We start from the raw sequence: 19,636 nt of genomic DNA on the forward strand, positions 1-19,636 counted from the left end.
CTGCACGCTTATCACTACAAACATACGCATCTCCAGACAAAACGGAGCGGACAATTCGAATTAAAAACAAGATTTCGTGTTGCAGTTTTGGTGTATGGTTCAATCTTATTGGATGACAGCATTAACAGAGAACAACATCAGCACCACTACGGTGCGCATCCACATGACCCTGGTGAAGACTAGCAGACCTTAAGCGTACGTTGGCTTGGAAAGTTTGTAGAGGCTTTTCAAATGGAGTATCAGACATGAAAATACCATGGAACCACTTACAATAAATATGTGTTTCCCACCATACGTAACACGAGGATTCATTGTGTTTTCGCAGAAAACCTCCTCCGTCGCCCCGTCTCCCAACAAAACTCCAAATTCAGGCAGCTAATCAACGTAGATAATCACACGGAGAATACCACATTAATTCAACGGCGAAGCAACCGACCCCCCTGAAATCCCCTTCACACGAATTTCTGAGCGATGCATATAAAAGCTTGTTTCAAGGGCCGAATTCATTCAAAATTATTAATCCGACAGTAGATAAGGATGTTCATCCTAGAGATTCTTCCCAATAATATCACAGTGCTGCACTACTATTTTCCTTCTCCGTCTTATAACAGGATCTCCAGCTTCAGTGCACTTAACAACTTCATCAACCTCTTTCTTAAATATACAGGATCCCTTACGAAAAATAGTAGGAAGTGTGTTATAGTTGATACCAAATTGCTGGAAAATGAGTTCATTCTTTTCCTGTGTTTGAGTACCCTTCAAAACATTCTGAGCCTCCGTGGCACTCTTCCCTGACTTTACCAACATCCAAAAGCAGGTATTATATTTATGTGGCTTGGGTCACAATCTACTTAACGCCAAGCAAGGTAATCTCGAAGAATGGAAGTCGAAGGATAGCACACGACCCGTCCATCAAAAGAAGGTGGATACTGCAACTCCGTATGTGGGAAAAACTTGTGCCATTTCATAAAATATGTGGAGGAAAAGAATGAAACCATAAGTGACACTATCTTACTGGCACGCCTTTGATGAACAGTGCTTGACTTCTTTATCACAAAACTGTACTCATCACTCATGCATATGCAAATAATATATCTGGAAATTCTTCAAGCATATCTATCGCACATTCATTCAATAGCTGTAAAGCATGCTCATCATTGGGTTTCTCAAAATTATGAACTTGTGAGAACCGAAGAAGAGAACGCACCCAATTCGCCAGTAAAACCGTGCCCTGGCCAGTGTTGTGACGAGAGGAAGTACTGTGCTGTTAAAGATTACTGATCTCGCTACAGCCTTCGAAGTGGAGCATTGTTCGAGTAAAATGCTGGCAGCTGATAGAAATCCCTCCGCAGCCTTTCAAATGCACTGCACATTCAGAACGATGATACCAGCTGCGTCCTCCACAATTCTTTGTCAGGCAACGTTCAACAATCCAACTGCGTATGGAGTCTCTCAGACCGGTGAGAGCGTTAGGTGAGAGAACATTAGGTGAGAGAGCGTTAGGGCAGCACAGGCATGGCAGAGACGCAGGACAGAGGCGTTCAAGTTTAATGGCTATTCAAACACATTCAGTAACGCAGGTGAGAATAATGAGGTGAATTGTCAGGTCTATGCAGGTCAGAGACAAGCGTTGTCACGCAGAGGGCATTAAAGCCGTTTAGGCAGAAGAAGCCATGTTAGGCCAGACAAACGTTCAGGCCAGGCAGATGCGTTAGTGGACAAAGCCCAGAGACGGAGCAAAACAATGGACAGAACGACAACAAATGATTTCATGCAGGAGCGGTTATGGAAGATGACAGCACTGGTGCGCCAGAGAGCGTTATGACAGATGCGTTATGGTCGCCACAAATTTCTGACTAATTTCAGAATTGCATGCACGCTAACAGATGCATATTTGGTAAACAACAGAGTGGTAGGTCAAGAATCGCAGGGACTGTCAGGCACCTCCTAATATAGCAGTACTGACAATTATATGAATGTACAGGACTGGCATGTAAGAAAGGCCACGGAAAACAAGTGGCTCATATTTGAGCAGGGTATGAGATCGTCGGCTCTGATACCATGTTAAACACACATGGACAACAAAGACAATATGAAAGATAAAACATGCAATACATTTTTATTAACAGAAGATATACATTTATAGTACATTATGTGACTCTTGGGTTTCAGATCCCAAGGTCTCTTGGACTGCTTTTGTCCATTCAACTTCCACACTAACCATTTAGGATTAGGTGTCCAACAGAAATAATTGTTTTGGCTGAGACTTCTAAGCCAAATTTAGTAGGAAAGGAGGGCCAATCTAATGAACAAGCTAGTAAAATTTCTTATAAGTATCTTTATTCTAATTGGTACACACCTATTGTCCATTATTTGTTGTTTCTGGAGTGCCCACTTAATTTTAACTAGACTAAGTACAAAACTTTGAGACTGCAAGAACAAAAGTTTGTCATCTGTAATGGTCAACTCTATTAGAAGGATCCTATTGGTGAATTGCTATTATGCTTAACAAAACATGAAATTCCTGGGATTATAAATGAATACTATGGTTGTTGTTGGGATAGGGTCCTTAGAGTCAATTTTGGTTAGTTTAATATGTTTTTGATTAGAATTTTGTAAAGAATGTAAAGTATCCACGAAATGAGGAAGTGGATCATGCAGTTAAGTAAGAGTCAAAGGGGATTTAACCTCTTGTATGGGTAAGTGATAGGATGGTTTTGAGAGTCACCCATAGGGCGTGGGCCATGGTATTGTAATAGAAAGGCAATACATATTTGAGTCATAGTGAGTCTAGAAAGATAACTTTTGGTGAAGAGAAAGTTTAAGGGAAAAGTGAAAAGGTAGGAAAGCTTTGTCTTGTTGTACTTAGGTGAAAGGAGAAGGCTCCTACAATTGAGTGTGCAAAGACCTTAGCAAGTCCATAGCTGAGTGCACGGGCCCCTATAGTTGGGTGCGTAGGGTGGAAGAGTCTGTAAATTGAATGTTGAATCTAATAAACACTGGTTTTGGACCGAATCTATTGCATCTGTGCCTTGTTCTTAATTATCTTTAAGCTTATGAATCATCACTTAATGATCTGTTTCTATGAAATAAACTGTATTCTCTGTGTGAATCTATTAAATCTTTAATACTCATGCATGAAAAGTGTAATGAACTATTTTTGCGAAGATATTAAATAGATCTATTACAAACTGTTCGAATGGGTATATCTGTGCGAAGGCCTATCTAGGGTTGTTATTTACTGAGCGAAATTTTTGAACCTACTTCTTTTAGGTCTGATAAGCACAATCACATCCCTTCGCGAGGACCTAGAGGCCAATTGAATATAGTTACAGTAGTGGACCTTAGGAAGGTATATATCTATGCGAAGGTAGATTTGAGCTGCAAGGGCTTCAGAATATACATCACACGGTCTCTGGATGCAGAAACTTGGTTCTAGCATCCCCCAATACTGCTTTAGGTGAGACTGCAGCCTGCGCTATGCAGGTTATTGCCAAAAGGGCCAATAGTGTAAGGTTTTGTTGGTTGGCGTGAATAACTCTGAACCTAGGTCAGGCCCTACACATAGTGATAATTCAGCGGCCAAGGTTTTCTCCAACCTTGTTTAAGCAACTACGGCCCTTCCCGGAGTTTAAGGCCTACTTTCATAATGTCTCTATTCGGGTGAGGTGAGGCCCTACACAGATCTGGCACAAATTACCATACCTAGTCTCAGAGACAGACGTGCAGGAAATTGTGGGGATTTGGCCAGTGGAGTGGTGAGAACCAACGAATGTTGCCGTAGGTACCAGTCAAGGTGGAGGATCTTAGCTACGTAGATGAAAACTGTGTAGAAACCAAAAGAAGAAGCACAGGCACTGGCGTCGGCATTGGCCGAGAAAAGGAAGAAAGAAGATGTTGCTAAGGCAATTGTTGAAAAAGAACATGCTGAGAAAGAGCACATTGGATAGAAAGACACAATGGAAGTAGAGGAATTGACTTCCCAGCATAATGAAGAGCATGAGTAGTCAGAGCGGGAAGGAGGTGGGGGTGACTTGCAGAGCACTCCTTTTAGGCTATCGAAATGGAAAAAGGAGACAACTGTTGGGCCAAATGAAGAAGCACGAATCAGACAAGAAAAAGTGCATTGACTCAATGGTCCTCACAGAAGGGGACCTTGAAAAAATTGGGGATAAAGTCAGGGACATGGTGAGTGCCAGTATTGCAACAAGAATGCTACAACTCATGGGTTGCCAACTTTACTTTTATCAACCCGGTAGTTCATAACAAACTTGGAAGCGTCGGTGCTATATGCAGAAGTACTAGTTCTCACTGCAGGTTGTCACTTGGTCTGCCGGCATGAGATCACTAGGAGCTCAAGCCAACTTCTATAGATTTCAGAAGAAGCTCTATGTGTGATGAAAGGAAAGAAATATTACTCTATAGATGTTATTCTGACTATAGAAAGGAGAAAGTCTGGAATGTAAAGAAAAACCTAGTAAACCCTAATTAACAAGCTAATTCTACTTTTGCCAAAAACACTATGAAAACCATGAAAGAAATGCCAGTACCTAGTCAAGGAAGTAAAAAACATCTAACCATGCTATTTCTGGAAGCAAATAAGCAAAAAACATATTTTTGGATTTTTATGTGTTTTTATGTGAATTTAACATGCATCTAATTTATTGTGTGTGAGTGTGGCAGCAAATAGGTGGCGTTAAAGGGTGGTTTTGGAGATTGGGAGGATGTAGGATGGTGTGGATGGGTCCTAGGAGGTCTTAGGTGGGCTTCTGGAGGATTTTCCCACACTCAGACTTCAAAAGAAAGCCTACAGGAAAACTACAGGATGAAAATAGGGAAACTATAGGAGGCCTATAGGACGAGGTCGAGAGAAATTTTCGCTATTTTGAGGGTGTGAGATGGGTGTAAAAGGTGGATGAAGGTTGGAATGAGGTGTTAGGGCACCTAAGGTATACCATGAATCACTAGGAGAGAGAAAGATGATTGGGTTTGCTCAAGGAGAGAGGAAGAAATTCTATGAAAAATGAAGGAAACTAGGGCAGAATTGAGGTGGGGTTTGGGAGACCTATAGGGAATGGATCAGATGGAGGGTGTGATTTCTGGTAAGCTGGCCTACTACTAGAAGAGATCTACTACATAGAAACTGACAGTCAACCAAGAAAACCAAGCAACCAATGAAATGAGTGCATCCTAGGAAAAACAGAGTTTTGCATTAAAATGGCCTAAACTATGATGTATAGAAGGAAATGCTGGGAAATGCTGTAAGAAAGGAAAGCATACGAAAGGACTATTGAAAATCAAGAAGTTAACATAATAAAGAAGATCTAAAGTAAATAAAAATTGGACTATCAACCTACTAGAGAGCTGCAAACACTAGAAGTCCTAGGAATGAGGGAAATCTGTGTTTTTGGGGTAGCAAGAGAGTATTTGCCTCAAATCATGGTCCCAGAGGGAGGAACAAAGGCCAAGGAAATTTTTCTATCCTTTTGAATCTTCTCTGATCACTGCTTAACCTGCTACAAAAATCACAAATGGAAGCAAGCTACTAAATCATCAAAAGCAACCTACTCTTAACCATAAGAGAAATACATCTAACATCAAACTAATCTACAAACTGAATTAAAGCATACAAATAAAAGTAAAGAGAAGATTGGCTACTTGGATTGGGCCCTAACCCAAGAGCTTCAGCCCTCTAAGGTAACTCAGTGCTAGCTCAAAAAGGATTCCATCTTCATTATCAAAAAATAGCAAGATTACTTAAAATTGTCATAAAATAGTAAGCTCAAAATTTGAGCAAAGTTTACACAAGCAAAAAAAAGTCAACCCTAGTGAGGCCCTAGGCCTCTCTACTTATGCATCTAAAGCTACCAATATCTTCCTTTAAATCAGGGAGGCTTGGCTTCTAAAACTCGAGATAACTATCAATCATCTTCCACTTGCTCGGCTGCCTTCCAGTGCATGATTCAACTGCTTGTACTCTGAGCTGAATGAAGGGGAATTCAAAGTGAGGAGAAATAAATGAGGGATATTCCCTCCTATAAGTCCTCTCCTCTGTCTACTTCAAGTTATTTCTGCAGTTTGACCACTAGATCCTTGAATTTAACCTCGAAATCCATCAATAATCTGCATTAAATACATGTTAGACCACATGGCATAATAACTAACTCAACTCACCCTATAAGGATAAATATAATCAGAAAATCATACAATAAGCTAAGAGAATGGTTGATTTGACTAGGTTAGGAGGTAAAATGAGCCCATATAATTACCCATTTATGAGGCTCATCATCACCTCCCTACTGAAGGTGTTTCTCATCCTCTGAGCAACCTAGTCAATCTCTTGGTCTTTCATGGCCTTGGTGGCCTCCCTAGCATTCCACGCTTATGATGTGGTCTGCTCATGTTCTCCATAAAATCATGCCAATCTGTCTATGTCCTTCCACTGCTCCTTCTCTTCTTCTTCTCTTCTGCCTTCCAGCATGCCTAATATGAGTGGAGGACTCAGTTTGAGGTCAATCTAGTTGACCTTCAGCTATTGCATGGAGTGCTTGTACATTGGCACTCTTTTCAATGCCTCCTTCAGCCTCATGTGGGAATGGTATTCTTTGATCTTCAAGCTTTGGGGTAGGTTGTTCCATCTTCTCATGCATGCATGCAAACAGTCATCCCCAAGTAGCCTAAGCATATATTCAAAGTGTGCAATGGCTTGTTCCTGATTGGCTAGATATTTAGGGGCAATTTGAGGGGCATTGACAAGCAGGTTGTGTGTGCTGATAAGTGCCATAGGATCTGATGGCTCAGCTCTTATCCTCAATGGTTCATTCTACTCTTTTATTAACAATCTTTTCATTTCTGCTAACCTCAATTCTTCATGGTTCATCCATGATGCCATGGCCATTAATTGCAGATCCCCTAGCTTGGCATTGAGGTCCCACACATTCAGGTCTGTGAGGGCCATGTTTTGTAGATAGAACTCTACCATCTTTGCTTTGTCCTTGGAGGTGAATTGGTCGCACAAATCCATGAACTACCTATAGCCTTGGAAAGGCATTATGCCTCTTTGTGCCAAAGTTTTTATTTGGAATTGAAGCCATTGATGCTTCAGATAGAGGCCATAAGATTTGGTTGGTGTTTTGCATTGTAATGCTTCTATGGATAAGCTAGCCATGTATGCCAAATGAGTCTCTTTCTCTTGCAGCTTCCTCCTTAGTAATTCATTCTCATTCTCAAGATGGCTTCTTGTAATGGATTCTCTGTCTCTGAGAGCACTCAATTCCCTGCCAATTTCCCTGAGTTTGTCTTCCATGTGGCCAATATCCTCAACTCCTTTGGACTTGGCTATCTGCATCCACCTATGCGTTCTCACTCTCTCTTTTTCCAATTCGAAAAACAGTGGAATTGTAAATTTCTGTGGGATTATCTTTCCTCCCTCAATTAGTCTATAATAGGAGTCAAGATTACGCTGGGGGTTAGGTTCTTGTAGCTCTTGTGTTTCCTCTTTCACCTCTAGCTATCCTCCTATATTTTCCTCAATTTTTTGTGTCTCCTGTAGTTTGGACAGTGTCCCCTGTAGGACTGTTTTAACCTCCTGTAGGTTTGGTTTGGGGTCTTGTAGAATTTCCTTTCCCTTCCATGTAGAAGATCTTGCAGTCCTCCTTTCATAGGTTATGGGTGTCTTGGAAGGAGATTCTTTCACCTTGGTAGATGGTGACTCTTCAATGTTAATGGGAGTCTTTGATGAGGGCTAAGGTTTGCCTGTTTTAATTCTGGTACTCTTCCTTGCCCTGAAATACATGGAGGTTTTTATTTCCCTCTTTTTATTCTGCTTGACTGGTGTACTGAGGGTAGTGAGGGCAGATATTGGTGCTCTTTCCAATGTTTCAGGGGACTCTTCTCTTTTCTCTACCCTCTCTGCATCCTTTCCTCCCTCTTCTGTCTCTTTTTCCTCCTCCTGCTTTGTCTCTTTTTCTACCTCTTGTTCTGTCTCTTCAACTCTCCCCTCCTCTATTTCTTTTCTTTCCTCCTTCCTCTCTTGCTCTTCTATGTCACCACTGACTTCATCTTCTCCTCCTTGATGTTCTACCTCCTCACTGACAGCAGGACTGACATCATAGGTTAATGCCTTGATGTCATCCTCGACTGTCATTATCTGAAAACTTCCCATGCTATAGGGATTGTAAGGGTATGGAGGGCTTCTTCTACTAGGATCTTGATTAGGCCATGGTGAGCTAGCTACTATGAATTTCCTTCTTGTACCTTGGTGTTGGATTCAATGAGGAACTGAAGGAGAAAGTAAGGGATACTGAGCTTTTGATGTGTTGGGGTATCCATGCCATATCTCAATTCTTGGAGGATTCTGAAATGATATCCATAAACAATGTTGTGCCTCCCCTCAAAAGAAATTTATTTGATCACTTGGTAGCTAAACTCATCCTAGGGATATGACACACTAGCCCTCCTAATTCCAATTTTGTCTTCAACAGGGGTTTCATTATCTTGGAAAAATTTCCTCTTGACAACCTGGCCAATTATTTTCTCATCTTTACTCCAAGGCAGCCCAAGAGGAAGGGTAGTGACCCTACTGATGAATTTAGGGGTTATTTCAATGGAGAGGCCTCTAATGGTTAAAGTAGCATGAGTTCTTGTGTGGGGGACCAGAGAGAGAGAAAATTCATGGGAAATTTCATCATCAAACCCTCTAAACTTCTCAAAGAAATTCATCCAGTTTGCCCTTGTAAATAATTCCACCACTTGAGGATGTGCATGGAGTCTAATGGAGTTAGTGGGCTCTTTTCTCATAAACCCCCCTGTCATACTACCTGTACTTCTTTTGAAAAACCAAATATGGAGGTGGAGACAAAGAATTTCGAGTGAAATAGATAAATAGAGGGGACTGTGTTTTTTTTTTTTTAAACAATTTTCTTTTTATGTATTTCTACCATCTTAAAGACTCATTTTATCTTCAATTTGAGACCAACTCTTTCAAATTTTGATATTCAATAGAGGGAATTCATGAACCCTACCTCTTCAGACTGAAATTCATGCCAAAAAATTGCGTTTCCTCCCTTCAAAATGACTCACTGCCCCTCCTGTAGAAGTTTGTGGTCCCTCCTATAGATTTCCTGTAGGTGCTTCTGTAGAAAACTTGTAGGGTTCCTGTAGAAGATGCCGAGAGAAAAAATATGGAGGAAATCGATGGAGGATGGTGGATACGAGGCTATGGGGACATAAGAATACTACTATGTGGTTGAGTTATGAGGAGAAACTAAATAAAAGGTGGTGAGAATGCGCGGGGAGGAGTGCTCATTACCTTTTATGGTTGTTTTTGGTTATGAGTGCTAAGCTGGCAAGGTGTACGTTGCCCAGATTAGGATTGTTGGTCCCCACTTGCTTGGCCATCATGATCCCCCTCATAATCATCCCCTCATTATTGCGTTGGAGTTAACTCTTCCTCCCACTAACTGTCCTTCGCATCTTTTGCTTGAGTTGACTGTGCGCACGTGTGGGTGATATCTCGGTTAAGTGGAGTCAACTAAATGAAGGTGGCCAAGTTAACTGGCCACCTTTCCCTCTTTCAATTTCAACCATCTCGTTGCCTTCATATGATTCCTAATTACACAAATGCAGATAGAGGAGTGACTTAGCTACTTACCTGTAATCCAAGTGTATTTGCTACCATCGACTGTGAGGTGTTGTGGCTTTCTTTGCTGCATGCCTTCATTTTCCTTCATGCATGCTGTCTCTGCTTGTTGATGTGTTGTTGTGTGTTTTTGCAGGTTCTTCTTTTGCTAGAGTTGAGCTGCATGTGCCTTTTCAACCTTCAGATGTGTTGTCCCTTGCTGCTGGTGCTAGACTTCTATGGGATCAGCTGCTACAAGAATTCCTACAAGAGCTCCTATAGTTGCTTCTCCCCTTGAAACTTCAGCTATTTCCCTATGCTTGGAGCTTGAGAATGATGCCAGAGGTGGAGATGAATGATGGAGGGATAGTAGGTAAGCTTCAGTTAAAATTAATGGTGCCTTTTCCTCCTTTTATTTTTGCTTTTTTTTTTTCAAAACTGAAAAACTGTTTTTCTGTGTTTTTTCTTAGAAAGGGAAAATAATAATAATAATAATAATAATAATAATAATGATGATGATGATGATGATGATGCTTAGAGTGTGATGCAAGCTTGGAAATGATGGAAAGGAGGTTTGAAGATGGTAAGAGGGATTATAGGTTCCTTGTGAAGCTTTTCTTGTCCCTCAAACTGCCTCCTGTAGACACTTTTGGCTCTATGTAATTCCTATAGGAGCTTCCTGTAGAAAAAATAGAGCCTCCTGTAGAAAACATAGTTTTGGAATAAGAGGTATAGTGGGGTGAAAGAGATGCCAAAAATGATGGAGGAAGGTGTGGACAAGATGAGATGGATGCTAGTATGAATGTCAGGGTCCCCTTGGCACCTTCTTCTGCTCCCTGTAGTCCTCTTGCAAACCTGCAATGCAATAAAAATTCATTTTTTCTTTCTCTCTTTTTTTTTTTGAAAACAACTAGGGCACCTCAAAGAGGTTTTCACCTTAATTGCTTGCCCTAGGTGCCTCCAATGGAGGTTTTCACCCAGGGATCTTATTCTTTTCCCCTTTTTTTCTGACATCATTGGGCCGCCTCAGAAGAGGTTTTCAACCCAATGATGGGACTTAAGCGCCTCATAGAGGTTTTCACTTGAGTCCTTATTTTTCTCTTTTTTCTTCAGTGAGTGGGTGAAGTGGAAGCTAATACATGCTCCACTACCATCACTATTGTATTCAAATCTTCAATAAACTCTCTCTTAGAGAGGGGTTTCTTGTAGACTTTCAACCGATGTCCATTGACAAGCATGGGATGGCTTCATCATCAACGGTTTTGATCAGAACTGAACCATTGTCATTGCATTTCTCCACAGTGTAGGGTCCCAACCATCTTGTCCTCAGCTTGCCTTTGAAATCCTTGTATTTTGAATCATAGAGTAGTGCCCAATCTCCCTCTTGGAATTGCTTCTCCTTGATATTTCTGTCACGCCATATCTTTCTCTGAAGCGAAACTACCTCTGTATGGAGAAGGGCTTGCAATCTGTATTCATCCAATCCATTGAGCTTAAGTAATCTCTCCTTTTGTGCATGGTTGAGGTCTAGGTCTAGTTGAGCTACCATCCTTAGGGTATTGAATTCAAACTCTATTGACAACAAAGCCTTATTCCCATAGACCAGTCCATAGGGTGTGAACCTAGTGGTTGTCTTCCATGTTGTGTTGTAGGCCCAAGTGGCCTCAACTAATCTGTCCGCGTAGTCTTTTCTATTGATTCTCACTACCTTGGTTAGGATCCCTTCCAATTCTCTGTTAGTGACCTCCACTTGCCCATTGGCTTGTGGATGGTAAGGGGTTGAAGTCATGTGCTTGATCTTATGATGTGTGAGCAGGTCTTTAATCAGGTTGGAAGTGAGCTAACTTCCTTGGTCTATGACCAACTCTCTCGGATACCCGAACTTGTAGAATATGTTTTCCCTTAAAAACTCAGCTACTTTTTCCTCTGTCGCTGCTTTGATTGCTTTTGTCTCCGCCCACTTTGTCAAGTAGTTGGTGCACACAATGATGTACTTCTTCTGCTTTGAAGGGGGGTGGATAGGCCCCATAAAGTCCATGCCCCACTTCTCAAATGGCTCAAAGGTCACTTGAGGTTGCGTGGGAATTTCATACTTTGGATTGGGTTTCCCCATCCTTTGACAATCACACTGGCTCATGTATCTCCTCACATCCTGATGAAGAGTGGGCCAATAGTAGCCTGCTTGCAATATCTTGAAGGCGGTTCTTTTTGCTGCAAAATGACCTCCACAAGGCCCGTCATGATAGGTCAGGAGGATGTCAAAGACTTCCTCCTCCCTGACACATCTTCTCAAGATCTGATCTGGGCCAAGTTTGAAGAGATTGCCTCCAATCCAGGTGAAAGGGGTGCTTTTCCTTACTATCTTGCTCTTCTCTTTTGAGGATAGGTGTGGTGGGAACTGTGTTGAAACCAAGTAGTTTTCTATATCAGCAAACCATGGAGAGAGTACTAATATAGAAAATAGGTGTTCATCTGGAATTTGGTCATCCACCAATTCTTCTTCACCTGTAGGCAAATTTACTCTAGACAAAAAGTCAGCAACAACATTCTCTTTACTAGGCTTCTCAATAATGGTCAGATCAAACTATTGGAGTAAAAGCAACCATATAATAATGCGAGCATTTACATCTTGTTTGTTCATTAATTATTTAATTGCAGCATGATCAGTGTGCACAAAGGTTTGATAGCCTGTGATATAATGTATGAATTTGTTTAAGGAATGCACAACAGCTAGGAGTTCCTTCTCGGTCACTATATAGTTTAACTCTGCCTTTAACAAGTTTTTGCTTATAAATTATATGGAATAAGGTAACTTTTCATCAATTTGTCCTAAGGCTTCTCCTATTGCTTTGTTCGAGGCATATGTGTGAATGTGAAAGGGTAGGGCCCAGTTTGGGCCTCTGAGAATTGGGGCAGTCACTAGCTTGCTCTTCAAGGTATCTAGGGATTTTTGACAGTTTTCCAACCATATGAACTCAACATCTTTGCCTAGGAGGCCAAAAAAAGGAGAGGCTAACTTGCTGAAGTCTTTAATGAATCTCCTGTAATATCCAGCTAAGCCTAGGAAGCTTCTGACATCTCTCACCTTTTGAGGAGGTGGGACCCTTTGGATGATGGCAATTTTGTTGGGGTCCACCTGCAGTCCTTGTTGAGATATTGCATGACCTAGCACGGTCCCTTCAGTCATAAAAAATTCACATTTTTCCAGACTGAGGGATAGGTTCATCTCAATACACTTATCTAGAACTTTTCCTAGGTTAGATAAAGCTTCCTGAAAGTCAGAGCCATAAGGAGTAAAATCATCCATGTATATTTCTACTGCATCATGAACCAGTTCAGAAAATATACTCAATACCTCTCTTTGGAAAGTGGCTGGAGCGTTGCACAAACCAAAAGGAAGGACCCGATATGCAAAGTTACCCAAAGGAGAAGTGAAAGTGGTCTTATCTTGGTATTTCGGGCTGATTTGAATCTGATTGTACCCACTAAACCCATCCAGGAAGGAGAAAAACATTTTCCCTGCCAGACTGTTTAACACTTGATCTATGAAAGGTAAAGGAAAATGATCCTTTTTAGTGGCTTTGTTCAATTCCCAATAGTCGACACAGATTCTCCACTTACCATTTTTCTTTGGCACTAGCACCAAAGGAGAGACCCATTCACTGTCAGAGATGGGATAAATGAATCCTGCATCAAGCAATTTCTCTAGTTCTTCCTTAACAATATCGTTAAGTGTTGGGTTCATCCTGCTTTGAGGCTTCCTGACTAGCTTGAAATATTCCTTGATGTATATATGATGAGTACATACTGAAGGGTGCACTCCCTTCATCTCCTTATAACTCTAGGTGAAGGCATCTAGATGTTTTCTCAGTATGCTACATAGCTCCTTCTCCTGGGAAGTAGATAGGGATGGATTGATTTTCAATGTTCTTTCTGGGCCAAACTCTATATTTTTAACATGGAGAGAAGTGGGGTCGGCCACACAGAGATTAGTTGAGGGGTTGTTTTGGGTTTCTCTTACTATGTCTTCTAATGGTGATACACTGGGAGGTGGATTCTGAATCAAATTTTCAATCATATCATCCTCATCTTGCGGTTTTCCCCCCATGGTGATTTCTAATGTACAAAGTGGTGCAGAATAAACTTCATCCTCATCCTCCTCCTCCAACCAGAGAGGTAGATCATGTTCTAGCAAGGGTTGGGCAGGAGGATATAGGATTAATTGCTTGGACATGTGCCCGTTCTTTATGGTCATGTTCCCAGCTTGGCAGCTGATGTAGGCATCGGCTGTAGCCAACCAAGGTCTTCACAGAATGAGAGGATACCTAGTGAGATTTGCCTTTGGATAGAGAACTATGAAATTAGCAGGGTACTCCCAAGAATCAATGGAGACCATCACATCTTCCACAATCCCCTCAGGGGTCATTGTGGAGCGGTTTGCTAGCTACAGCACTGTTGTGGTCTTCCTCAAGGAGTCTTGGAGGTTAAGTTTGAGCATTGCGTCTTTTGTCATCACATTAATGGTAGCTCCCAGATCAATCAAGGTATGTGGGACTATTGTGCCATTGATGTGGACATCAACTACTGGACTTCCACGGTCCAGATATTTTGGATAGATTATCTACCCCAACATCAGGTCAGACAGTTGTCCTATGACATTGATGGTTGGGGCATCTCTCTTGTGCCTTCCTGGATGCCTAAAGCACTTCTCTTTGATCAACCTATTGTAGATAGGCACATATTTTATGGTTTGGAGAAGTGGTATCTTGACACATAAATGTTTCAATTCTCCCAGGAGTTTAGTCTCTTCTGGGGTAGGCTAGATTGTCATGGATATTCTCTCAGGAAAGGGTGGATTTGCTTTAAGTTCACTTTCCTCTTTATCTTCCTCAACCTCCCTGGGTGGAGACTGGCTATTTGAGAGAACTTTCCCGGATCGTAAGTTAATTTCTTGAATCTCCACAACATAACTTGGGCATGATGGTTCCCCACTATACACTTGCTGAGCCTGTCTATTGTTTGGGTTTAGATTTGGCTGGGTAGGCATTTGGGGTTGCCTTGGTGGAGCAGAAGGTAATGATTGTGGTTGGGCAGGTGGTGGAGGTAGAAGAGCAGGAAGAGAGTTGTATTGGGGCCTCCACCCCTGATGAGATGCATTCCATTGAGGTTGCGGCTGAGCATAGGATTGAAATGAATGGGTGGCTGGTTGGGCATGATATTGAGATGTGAAGGACCAAGGAGGAGGCGTGGAACATGAAGATGAGCAGGGGGCCCCAAGAAGGTATGGAGGTGACTTGGTTGGGGTTGTAGTATTCCTGAGATGTCCCTTACATCCCCTGCTGGTATGGTCTAGGTCCATGCAACCTCCTTCGGTTTATGTAATAGATCTGTTCAGCGACTCCTTCAGCCCCTTGGTATATAGCTTTAAGTTTGGGCAAGGAAGGGCACTTATATGTAGAATTATCTTCTTCACAGATTAAACAAACCTCTATAGAGTTCAATGGGCATTCATTCCTAGGATGCCTCCTGGTGCATCTAGGGAAAAAAATGGCCAAAGTCCTCTCTTCTTCCTCTTGTTTTCTTTTTATATGTAAGGTATCCATTTTCATGGCAAGAGTCTGCAACATCTCACTCTTGAAGTCTTCCAGCATGTTTCCAATTTCAGCTTTAATGGATGAATTAGAAGAAGAGGTATTGGCTATGGGTTGACTCTCCCTACCTTTCTTTCTGGTTGCTCTAGAATGGTTTCTAAAAATAGTCTTTATGTCCTCATAGGATAGTTGGTAGATGTCTCCCCTAGCCAGTAGATGGAGGGTGTCTAAAAGGTCTTCCCGAATTCCCCTGAGCAGGACCAACTTCAGAGACTCAGGGTCAAGTTTACACCTAGCCCTTTTGTAACTGAGCTGGAACCTCTCTTCATAGTCTTCCAGGGACTCATTACTTCCTATGGTCATTTGAAAGATTTTTTCTTTAGTATATTTTGACCTACAATAGTCTCGATACTTGTTGTTAAAGGCCTGCTGCATCTGAGCCCATGTTGTGATGATATTGCCAAGTAATCCCATGAACCAGCACAGTGCTGCGTCCTTGACTGTAGAAGGGAACAATTTCAACTTTTGCTCGTCTTCTGCATAGTCATAAGTTTGACAGATGACAGAAAAATCGAACAAGAAGGTGTCAGGATATTCTATAGTTAGACCATGGAAGTGAGGTAGGGCTGAAAGACTTATATTTTTCATTTTGGTGTCCCCATTGGTCTCCCGAATGGGGAAGGTACCCTCTATTTCCTCTCCATTTCCCCTAGCATTTCTGTTTGCAGCCATTGGCTCCAAAGGAATGTTTTCTTCTTCTTCTTCTCCTATAGGTTCTTCAAATGTGTCTGGATGTTCACCTAAGGGTTCTTCTTGATTGCAGCCACCGAAGAAGAGAGAAGGTTGGCTGTGTGAAGCAGTGGGGGCGTTGGGAAATTTTTTTCCTAAGTTATCTCTACTCCTACGAGGCATGAAAGGAAATATTTTTGGTTGGTTTTTTTGTTTCATTTTCCCCACACTGAAAGTACCTATAGAAACTGAAATTTTGATTGAACAAAACAAATTGCAACTAGCTAAAATGAACTTGCTGAATGGAAATTTGCAGAATTGAAAAGGAAAGCAAGGAAATGCAGAACTGAAAGAAAATAAATGACTAGTCTACTTTTGCTGAAATAAACTATTAGCAGAATGTTGCAATAAGAAATAGAAGAAAGCAGTGATCACAAAATACTATGACACTTCCCCGACAACAGTGCCAAAAAGTGGTGGGCGCCAGTATTTCAGCAAGAATACTGCAACTCGTGGGCTTCCAACTTTACTTTTATCAACCCGGTAGTTCATAACAAACTTGGAAGCGTCGGTGCTATATGCACAAGTACTAGTTCTCACTGTAGGTTGTCACTTGGTCAGCTGGCATGAGATCACTAGGAGCTCAAGCCAACTTCTATAGATTTCAGAAGAATCTCTATGTGTGATGAAAGGAAATAAAGATTACTCTACAGATGCTATTCTGACTGCAAAAAGGAGAAAGACTGGAATGTAAAGCAAAACCTAGTAAACCCTAATTAACAATCTATTTCTACTTTTGCCAAAAACACTATGAAAACCATGAAAGAAATGCCAGTACCTACTCAAGGAAGTAAAAATCATCTAACCATGTTATTTCTGAAAGTAAATAAGTAAAAAACATATTTTTGAATTTTTATGTGTTTTTATGTGAATTTAGCATGCATCTAATTTATTGTGTGTGAGTGTGGCAGAGAACAGGTGGCATTAGAGGGTGGTTTTGGAGGTTGGGAGGATGTAGGATGGTGTGGATGGGTCCTAGGAGGTCTTAGGTGGCCTTTTGGAGGTTTTTCCCACACTCAGCCTTCAAAAGAAATCCTACAGGAAAAACTACTGGAGGACACAGGAAAACTACAGGGGGAAAATAGAGAAACTACAAGAGGCCTACAGGAGGAGGCCAAGAGAAATTTTCGTTGTTTTGAGGGTGTGAGAGTGGGTGGAAAAAGTGGATGAAGGTTGGAATGAGGTGTTAGGGCACCTAATTTCTACCATGAATCACCAGGAGAGAGAAAGATGACTGGGTTTTCTCAAGGAGAGAGGAAGAAGTTCTATGAAAAATGAAGGAAACTAGGGAAGAATTGAGGTGAGGTTTGGGAGACCTATAGGGCATAGATTAGATGGAGGGTGTGATTGATGGTAAGCTGGCCTACTAATGGAAGAGATCTACTGCATAGAAACTGATAGTCAACCAACAAAATCAAGCAACCAATGAAATGAGTGCATCCTAGGAAAAACAGAGTTTTTCATTAAAATGGCCTAAACTATGATGTATAGAAGGAAATGCTAGCAAATGCTGTAAGAAAGGAAAGCATGCAAAAGGAATATTGCAAATCAGGAAGTGAACATGATAAAGAAGATCTAAAGCAAAGCAAAATTGGACTATCAACCTACTAGAGAGCTGCAAACACTAGGAGTCCTAGGAATAAGGAAAATCTCTGTTTTTGGGGAAGAAAGAGAGTCTTTGCCTCAAATCATGCTCCTAGAGGGAGGAAGGGAGGCCAAGGCACTATTTCTAGCCTTTTGAATCTTCTCTGATCACTGCTTAATTTGCTATAGAAAGCACAAATGGAAGCAAGCTACTAAATCATCAAAAGCAACCTATTCTTGACCATAAGAGAAATATATCTAACAACAAACTAATCTACAAACTCAAGTAAAGCATACAAATACAAGTAAAGAGAAGCTTGGCTACTTGGATTGGGCCCTAACCCAAGATCTTCAGCCCTCTGAGGTAACTCAGTGCTAGCTCAAAAAGGATTCCATCTTCATTATCAAAATAGAGTAAGATTACATAAAACTGTCATAAAATAGTAAGCTCGAAATTTGAGCAGAGTTTACACAAGCAAAAAAAAGTCGACCCTAGTGAGGCCCTAGGCCTCTCTACTTATGCATATAAAGCTACCAATAGCTTCCTTAAAATCAGGGAGGCTTGGCTCCCAAAACTTGAGATAACTATCAATCATCTTCCACTTGCTCGGTTGCCTTCTAGTGCATGATTCGGCTACTTGTACTCCGAGCAGAATGAAGGCGAATTCGAAGTGAGGAGAAATAAATGGGGGGGATTCACTCCTATAAGTCCTCTCCTCTATCTACTTCGGGTTATTGTTGTAGTTTGACCACTAGATCCTAGACTTTGACCTTGAAATCCATCAATAATCTGCATTAAATACATGTTAAACCACATGGCATAATAACTAACTCAACTCACCCTATAAGCATAAATATAATCAGAAAATCATACAATAAGCTAAGAGAATGGTTGATTTGGCTAGGTTAGGAGGTAAAATGAGCCCATATAATCACCCATTTATGAGGCTCATCAGGACACCACAACAGAGTTATGGCAACATTTTGAGTAGCAATACATACAGATGCTAGGGAGCGTCCAGAAGAATTTGTGTGAGCTACAGATCCAAACAGGCAGGATTCATGCGAGCGCAAGGAAAGCGAGTAGGGTGCAAGTGAGCCTGGCACAAGTGGGTGAGAGTGTATTGGAGACAAAAATTACTTTGGACCTTAGAGTCATCTCCTTACCAGAAGGATCAGTCCATGCAGAAAGAGAGGAAGACCGCACTCAAATGGGAAAGATCAAAGGCATATGGGTGAACTTAGTCGCACTGCCACTTCAAACCCTCCATGCACTTCATCAGGGGGGTATTGGACAAGCTTTGAATTAGAGAGTAGTGTGCACTTGTAGTAATCATTTAGGTTAAGTTAAAAAATGAACAAATATTCACTAAGAAGGCTCGGGCCCTGAAAGAAAAGGAAGAGCTAGAAGCATGAAGTCAGTGCTTGGAAATAACAATTACACACATGTAATTCCATCCCTGAGTCACATATTCTGGAAGACGTTGTAGCTATAGTGAAGATCAAGAAATTATCTACTATAGTCCAATAATCAAAATATGAGATAGGTAGAGTCACATTTGACTTCCAGATGAAGATATCAGAATTACAGCTGAAGCAAGAACCAGATACTCCACCAGAGGTCAAGGAGCAGCACGATGCAACCATAAAGGAGCACATGACTACTCTGGAGAATGCAGTCAAAGGCAGTGACTTCCTTTTTAACAACGCCATGGAGTTATGGGACACTTTTTAGGAGGACCCAAACTTGCAGAGATTGAGTACATAAATCAGAGAGGCCCAATAGAAATATGATGAGATCAGGGTGGTTGCGCACACATTGGCGCTAGTCCAACGCTTCGCGCACTTGCAAGAAGGGAAGTTGATACAGGCACAAGTATAGGAATTGCAACAAAAAGAATCAATGTTAAAGTCTCAACTTTAACCTTGGACAAAAGAGGCTAGCTAGATTTCCCAGACTATTCAGGAGAAACTGAAATATTTGCAACAAACTCATAGGACCATGCATATTGCGATAGAAGGACCAACTACAGAAAAGCTGGTTAAAGAGGTG

At 41.4% G+C, this 19,636-nt stretch overlaps 1 pseudogene; it reads right to left on the reverse strand.

Moving 5' to 3' along the window:
* Positions 1 to 516: 516 nt before the first annotated feature.
* The window catches only part of LOC149220937 (uncharacterized), a 124,664-nt pseudogene continuing 105,544 nt past the window's right edge, over positions 517 to 19,636 (reverse strand).

Source organism: Pinus tabuliformis, chromosome Q (genome assembly GCF_031772625.1).
Source record: "Pinus tabuliformis cultivar Carrire ecotype Pingquan chromosome Q, CPIR1, whole genome shotgun sequence".
Lineage (NCBI taxonomy): Eukaryota > Viridiplantae > Streptophyta > Pinopsida > Pinales > Pinaceae > Pinus > Pinus tabuliformis.